This window comes from Notolabrus celidotus, chromosome 19 (genome assembly GCF_009762535.1).
Source record: "Notolabrus celidotus isolate fNotCel1 chromosome 19, fNotCel1.pri, whole genome shotgun sequence".
Taxonomy (NCBI): Eukaryota; Metazoa; Chordata; class Actinopteri; order Labriformes; family Labridae; genus Notolabrus; species Notolabrus celidotus.
In genome coordinates, this window is record NC_048290.1 from 30,350,731 (window position 1) to 30,359,022 (window position 8,292).

An 8,292-nucleotide genomic window follows, 5' to 3' on the forward strand; every position below is an offset into this window, starting at 1 on the left:
TGGGTAGAATCGGTTGCCTCTCAATTGGAAGGTTGCCGGTTCAATCACAGCTTCAGCAGTCACACTCACATGCCGAAGTGTCCTTGGGCAAGACACAATTTGACATTCTTTCAGAAACCATGAAAACAGGAAAGGGATTCCCCAGCTTGTCATCGGTGCACAATCTAAAAGCCAATATCCTTGGTGGTATGGGGGTGCATAAATGCCCAGACCATGCCTTTTTCAGAGAAGACCTTGCACACTTTAGCAAGACAAGGCCAATCCATAGTCTGAATGTATTACAACAGTATGGCTCTGTAGTAGTAGGCACTGGGTGCTAATTGGCAAGCTTGCAGTCCTGTTGACATGTCACCCATTTAAAAAAATTGGTGCATTATGGAATAAGAATTAAAACAAAAAAGGCCCCGAACTGTTGGGCAGCTGAAAAACAGGCAAGAATTAGACATTTAACTTTCAAAACTCCCAAAACTAGTCTCCAAGTGCTTACAGATTGTTGTTAAAAGAAAAGGTGATGGAATACAATAGTAAATATGTCCCTGTCCCAACATTTAGGGACACATTTTGTTGTTTTATCAACATTAAAAACAGCCTTCTAACATTGTTGGAATTGGGGTTGTATGAAAATAAATACAATCATAAATGTTAAATGTAATTTTTTTAAAGTTATTTTTTTTGCCATTTGTATTGTTAAGTTTGACAATTTTTCCTCAGTTAAAGTAAAGGAAGCCTCATCAAAATGTTTTCCCAACACAATCACTCTTTTTTTTTTTATAACTTATTTTTTTGCTTATATTTGTCCAACTACCTTTTTTATTCTACTTCTGATTTCCTATCTGTGTTTCTGTCTGTTCAATGTCTACCCTTCTCCTTGGTTGCAAGCACATCAGACTTCTCATGCTTGTCTGCCTGCCAAGTTTGAACACCTATAGGTTGGCCCTCTCTTTTGTCCCTGTCTAAATATCCCCCTGACCCCTTGTCTGGTTGTATAACAACCCACGTCCCTGTGTATCTGCTTTGGTTGTCTGATTTGCTGATTTTTCCTTCGCCTGTCTTCTTCCCTGCCGATCTGCCCACCTTTCTGTCCTCTTCCTCTGTCAGAACCATTGCGTAACTGTCTGCTTGTCTGTTGCTCTGCCTCCCTCCCTCCCTCCCTCCCCGCCTGGCTACATGTCTCTCAGTGTGTCTGCTTGCAATATAGTGACCCTGCAGAGTCAATGACCCTTACACCTGCCAAGCAAATTCTTCCACGGTTCAAGTCCCACTCCAGCAGCAGGGATTATGAGCAGATGAAATGTGAAGGCACAAAAAAAACATATGTCAAGGTTAAAGCCCCTGTTAGTCACACATCTGATCACAACGGTCGAGATGCAACAACTTGGAGAGGACATTGAAGCATAGATAAAATGATTAAAAAAAAACCAGTGAATTCTCTTTTATGAAGCTTAAGATCATAGGCATCTGTACAGAGGACCAGCTTGCATTAAAAAAGAATTGATTTATACATAAAGTATATTCAGGGTTCCCACTCTTTTCCAGAGATCATTTTCCAGGACATTTCAAGGACATTTTCAATGATGATCAAGCTGGTATGACCGTCTAAATATAGTTCCTAAATAGTCTAATATGTTCCTCTCAGTGGAAGTCTACATTGAAGACATGCAGTCTATGGCTATCCATGAAATCATCTCTTACATGCTTAAAAATTATGGCAAATTGATTATAGAACAATGCAACCACAGATGGACAGCACTTCACTTTATTAGTGCAACCAAGCAACAATGGTGGGCAATTCTCATCTCAGCTTTCTCTTTTCTCAAAAATTCAAAATTAGCTTAGTAAAAAACAAAAAAGCCAGCAAAGGACTCTGGAAGCTGCCTTACTGAAATAAATAATAATAATAAAAATCAGAGGATCAGTGCATAAATTGACCTGAATAGAACTGAATGACAAAAATGGCCACAAATGTTGAATAGGGATGTGTTTTTTTAACCTTGTTAGATCGCACACAGTCATGTTGGAGTCATTTTCCAGGTCATTTTACTTTTTCTCCCATTTTCCAGGTGTTTTCCAGTACTGGAAAACTGGTCAACTGTTTTCCAGGTTTTCCAGTTTTTTCAGGATGCGTGGGAACCCTGATATTAAATCAAAACCCCCTTTCTAACCCAAACTCAGTCAAAGCAGATGTCTGTCTAACATGAGTCTGGTTCTGCTCAAGGTTTCTGCCTGTTAAAAATGTGTTTTTCCTTGTCGCTAAATACTGCATGGGCTTCATCATTTTGAGACCGGAGATTTCCACTTGGAGTTAACACATTGACTATAATAGAAACCTATCAGCTCCCCTGCTGTGACGGATCGGAGACAGACCGGACACGGGTCTGGTGGAATTTGGCCATTAGACTGTCAGGGGAACTGGCACACCGACACACTGGGATCCTATCTCACTACTGCAATCCATCTCATCACTATAATCGCTCTTTCTCTCTTATTCTCCTCTATCCCTCTTTCCAACCCCAACTCGGTCGAGGCAGATGTCTGTCTAACATGAGTCTGGTCCTCCTCGAGGTTTCTGCCTGTTAAAGGAAGTTTTTCCTTGCCACTGTAACTAGCTGAAGACTGCGAGGTGCAATGCTCATGGTGGATTAAGATGAGATTGACGCCCCCCAGGGGACTGTTCTGGCGCCATTCCTCTTCACCCTCTACACCTCCGACTTCCGCTTCGACTCCGGTTCCTGCCACTTCCAGAAGTTTTCTGACGACTCCTCCATCGTTGGACGCATCAGTGAAGATGACGAGGAGGAGTACAGAGGACTGATAGAGAGCTTCATCGCGTGGTGCGACAGCAATCACCTGAAGCTCAACATCAGCAAGACTAAGGAGCTGGTGGTGAACTACCGGAGGAACAGGAGGCCCCCAGCCCCAGTCCTCATCCAGGGGGAGGAAGTGGAGAGGGTGGACTCATACAAGTACCTTGGGGTCCAAATAAACAATAAACTGGACTGGTCCACCAACACTGATGCCATCTAGGGGCGGCTGTGGCTCAGTGGGTAGAGTCGGTCGTCTATCAATCGGAAGGTTGGCGGTTCGATCCCAGCTCCGGCAGTCACATGCCCAAGTGTCCTTGAGCAAGACACTGAACCCCAAACTGCTCCCTCTGCTGTTCAGAGGTGTGTGAATGTGTACGAATGAGATTAGCTAATACTGATGGTCCCTTACGTTAGCAGCCTCTACCATCAGTGAGTGAATGGGTATAAATGGGTGAATGCGACGAGTAGTGTGTAAAAGCGCTTTGAGTGGTCAGACAGACTAGAAAAGCGCTATATAAGTACAAGTCCATTTACCATCTACAGGAAGGGACAGAGCAGGCTGTTCTTCCTGAGGAGACTCAGGTCCTTCAGTGTCTGCAGCAGGCTTCTGAAGACCTTCTATCAGTCTGTGGTGGCCAGTGCTCTCTTCTTTGCTGTGGCGTGCTGGGGGGGAGGTATCAAGACGGGTGAGGCCAGCAAGCTCAACAAGCTGGTAAAGAAGGCCCGCTCTGTGGTTGGCCTAGAACTGGACAGTCTGGAGTCAGTGGCTGAGAGGAGGTTGATGGACAAACTGCGAGCCATCCTGGACAACCCCTCTCACCCTCTCCATGATGAGCTGTGGCTGATGGAGAGCTCGTTCAGTCAGCGCATCATTCCACCACGGTGCAAGACTGAACGCTTCAGGCGCTCCTTTGTGCCCACCGCCATCAGACTGTTGAACAGTAACGGCACCATGCTGACCACTGACCCCCCCCATGAACAGATCCATACCATCCCTGCTCTATCTGTCACACTCCATCATCCCATCCCGAACTCTCTCTTGACTGCTGCTGGCATTATAATGTATAATATACTGTATTATATAATTATCTTGCTATATTATATTATGTTATATTACATTACTATTCTAACGGCAACTCATGGTCATATTACATACAAATATTATTTCTATTTATTGCTTAATTTGTCATTACCAACCATAATCACACCATGTCAACCTGTCACTACTGAATCATTTTTTAATACTGCCTGTAATTACTGCTATTTAATTTAAATTCCATTTGTAACATTGTATATATCTAAATTGTATTCTAGCTTTATTTATCTATTTTATTTTACTTATTTTTATTTTATTTTATCTTATTTTATTTTGTACTTATTGAAACTTCTTTCTTGATTGTACTTATGTCTTGGTTGCTGTAACAACTGAATTCCCCCCCCCCGGGGGATCAATAAAGTAATATCTTATATCTTATCTTATAAGATGAAGTCCTGTCAGTAAGAGGGGACTGGATCATATCCTGTCTTGATGTTGGATCTTTGTTAATAATTTAACATAGAGGATGGTCTTGACCTGCTCTGTTTGTAAAAGCGTCTTGAGATAAAATTTGTTGTGATTGATTGATTGAACAAATGTGTCCAGGAGTTTAGCTCAAAAGAAGACATTCCAAAAAACAAACCACCCTTAGTTCAGTAAAACAAAAACTACTCTACCCCTTCTTTTATACATTTTAACTCTGTCCCAAAAACTGTGAATTTCAAACAAGAGGCTGATGAAAAAAAATTCCCTTGTTTCTAATTTGATCACTTTATGCAATATTTTTATGAGAATGCTTTACATGGAGGACTGTGGTAAAATAAATCATTCATGTGATGTGTTCAACTTTGTAGCTTTGTCTAAAATGAGAAATAATGTTCTCTTTAAGTATGACTGAGCAATGACACCTGTTATACCCTGGTTTGCATGGAAGGCTTGCTACACTCCAACCAGCTACGCAAACTTCCCCTTTAATTATTTAATCCCCTCAGCAGTCTGTTGTCACAGCTTCCAGCTGCTGCCTTAACTTTTAATGTGGCTATTTTGCTTTCTAATTGTTTCCATCCAGTACAGCTACTGTTCAGAGGAATAACAGTTTTACTGTTTTAACTAGTATGATGTACAAATATTTTGTAAGAATGTAGAAATACTTTTTTATTTTCTGTTCTCCTCCCTTGTTAGTCTCAAACAATGTGATTTAGCCAAGCAAGGCAGGTGGTGATACAAAGCAATAGAGAGAGAGAATTCTGTTGTTTATCAGAAATGAGGTTCATCCAGTTAAAAAACTCTTTGTGGTACACCCGATCCCTCAATAGGAAATTCCCCAAAAGAAAGAAGAGAACAGAATGAATAGGTTAAATAAAAGACTGATGTGTTTGAAATCAGTCAACCTACCACAGTGTGACTTTAACTTTTACAGCACTGCTCTGCCAAGGTCAGGAACCTGAGCCAAAAAACTAGAAATAAAGTGTTTTCCAGTAGCTCATCCTTATGCAATTCATTCTAACTCACTGAAAGTATACAAACAGCAGATTTCAGGATTTTTCTTTTTAAACTCACCAGAACTCAAACTGTTATACATCAATAACAAAATCATGTGGCACTAAAGGATGTACTTGATGTATTAAGCCTAATGAGGCCCCTCTAATGAATGAACTTAAGTAAAAGCTATTGTCTGATGGCTGGGTAATTTACATTCAAATGCAAGCCTCTGAAAGCAGCCTGCTATTCTTAAAGATCATTGTGTAAGAAAATTAAAACACACAGTAACTTAATTAACATGACAAATAAAATAACTTCTGCTTTGACTCTGCTTAAAAACAATACTATGCAGATGACTTTTATTCATGAAAAAATAGAATTTCTTAATTGTCATGCCTTAAACTATTTTAATGTAAACATTGTGCAAAAAACCTAAGTAGTAATTATGGACATTAATAATAACTAACATTAACATGAACATAATCAAAAGTTATATATATATATATATATATATATATATATATATATATATATATATATACAGTTAGGCCCAGAAATATTTGGACAGTGACACAATCTTCATGATTTGGGCTCTGCATGCCACCACATTGGATTTGAAATGAAACAACTACAACGGAATTGAAGTGCAGACTTTAAGGTTTAATTCAAGGGGTTGAACAAAAATATATGATTAAACATGTAGGAATTGTAGCTATTTTTATACAAACGCTCCTCATTTCAGGGGCTCAGAAGTAATTGGACAAATAAACATAACCCTAAGTAAAATGTTACTTTTCAATATTTTGTTGAGAATCCTTTGCAGGAAATGACTGCCTGAAGTCTGGAACCCATGGACATCACCAAACGCTGGGTTTCCTCCTTTGTGATGCTTTGCCAGGCCTTTACTGCAGCTGTCTTCAGTTGCTGCTTGTTTGTGGGTCTTTCTGCCTTAAGTTTTGTCTTGAGCAAGTGAAATGCATGCTCGATTGGGTTGAGATCTGGTGATTGACTCGGCCATTGCAGAATATTCCACTTCTTTGCTTTAAAAAACTCCTGGGTTGCTTTTGCAGTATGTTTTGGATCATTGTCCATCTGTACTGTGAAGCGCCGTCCAATCAACTTTGCTGCATTTGGCTGAATCTGAGCAGAAAGTATATCCCTATACACTTCAGAATTCATCCGGCTGCTTCTGTCTTTTGTCACATCATCAATAAACACAAGTGACCCAGTGCCATTGGAAGCCATGCATGCCCATGCAATCACACTGCCTCCACCATGTTTTACAGAAGATGTGGTGTGCTTTGGATCATGAGCTGTTCCAATTCTTCTCCAAACTTTCTTCTTCCCATCATTCTGGTACAGGTTGATCTTAGTCTCATCTGTCCAAAGAATGCTGTTCCAGAACTGGGCTGGCTTCTTCAGGTGTTTTTTGGCAAAGTCAATTCTGGCCTTTCTATTTTTGAGGCTGATTAATGGTTTGCACCTTGTGGTGAATCGTTTGTATTTACTCTCATGAAGTCTTCTCTTTATGGTAGACTTAGATACTGATACACCTACTTCCTGGAGAGTGTTCTTCACTTGAGTGGATGTTGTGAAGGGGTTTTTCTTCACCATGGAAAGGATTCTGCGATCATCCACCACTGTTGTCTTTCGTGGACTCCCAGGCCTTTTTGAGTTCCCAAGCTAACCAGTGCACTCTTTTTTTCTCAGAATGTACCAAACTGTTGATTTGGCCACTCCTAACATTTCTGCTATCTCTCTGATGGATTTCTTCTTTTTTTTCAGCCTCAGGATGGTCTGTTTCACCTCCATTGAGAGCTCCTTTGACCGCATGTTGTGTGTTCACAGCAACAGCTTCCAAATGCAAACGCCACACCTGGAATCAACTCCAGACCTTTTAACTGCTTAATTGATGACAGGTTAATGAGGGAAGAGCCCATGCAGCCTTGTTATTTTTTTTTGCAGCCTTCTGAGTCAATTGTCCAATTACTTTTGGTCCCTTGAAAAAGAGGCGGCTGCGTATTAAAGAGCTGTAATTCCTAAACCCTTGCTCCAATTTGGATGTGAATACTCTCAAATTACAGCTGAGAGTCTGCACTTTAAGCCCATATTGATTATATAATTGTATCCTGAATATGTTTTCTTAAACAGCTAAAATAACAAAACTTGTGTCACTGTCCAAATATTTTTGGGCCTAACTGTATGTCTCAGCTGGCCTGGGAACGCCTCGGTATCCTCCCAGAAGAGCTGGTGGAAGTGGCCGGGGAGAGGAGTGTCTGGGCTTCCCTGCTGAGACTGATGCCCCCGCAACCCGGACCCGGGTGTGATGGAATTCAGCAACAAACTGGACACTGGACACAGAAGACTCAGGAGACTCGGACGGCTTACGTTGAAATAGTTTATGTAGAACTTGATCAAGGAGAAATAACATAACAGTACACAGGCAGGAGAGTGCAGTGCAATGCCAAGTCAGTTCTGCCAGACAAAACCCTTGGCATGGTATTTATTCCCTCTGAAGACGACACTAAAGTTAGATAACCATGTTTGGACTATAGGAACACAACAAGTGGGAAGAAGACCTGTGCTCTAGTTCTGGAGACAGTAAGTCGGCCACAACACATAGATAAAGACAGGAGCAGGGGGAGAGACCTTGACTACTACCCTGACACGATCTCGCCCGTCACAGACGACATAGGAAACAAGTTACTCTAAACATGACATTTAGGGCCCGATCTACTAAAGGTTTGCGTGTATAAAAACACGTGCAAACTTGATAGCGCGCGCAAAGCAGACGTACTAACCGGGAGCACCGAGGATTGCATCTGTCAAATGAGCAAAATAGCACTCGCTAATCATTTAGCGTGTTTGCCTTCATGAATGTGCAGAATACATGTAGATCATCAGAACGCACAAAATACTGGGAGGAGGAGATGCAAATGTAATCATTTAGCACACGCAATGTGATTTATC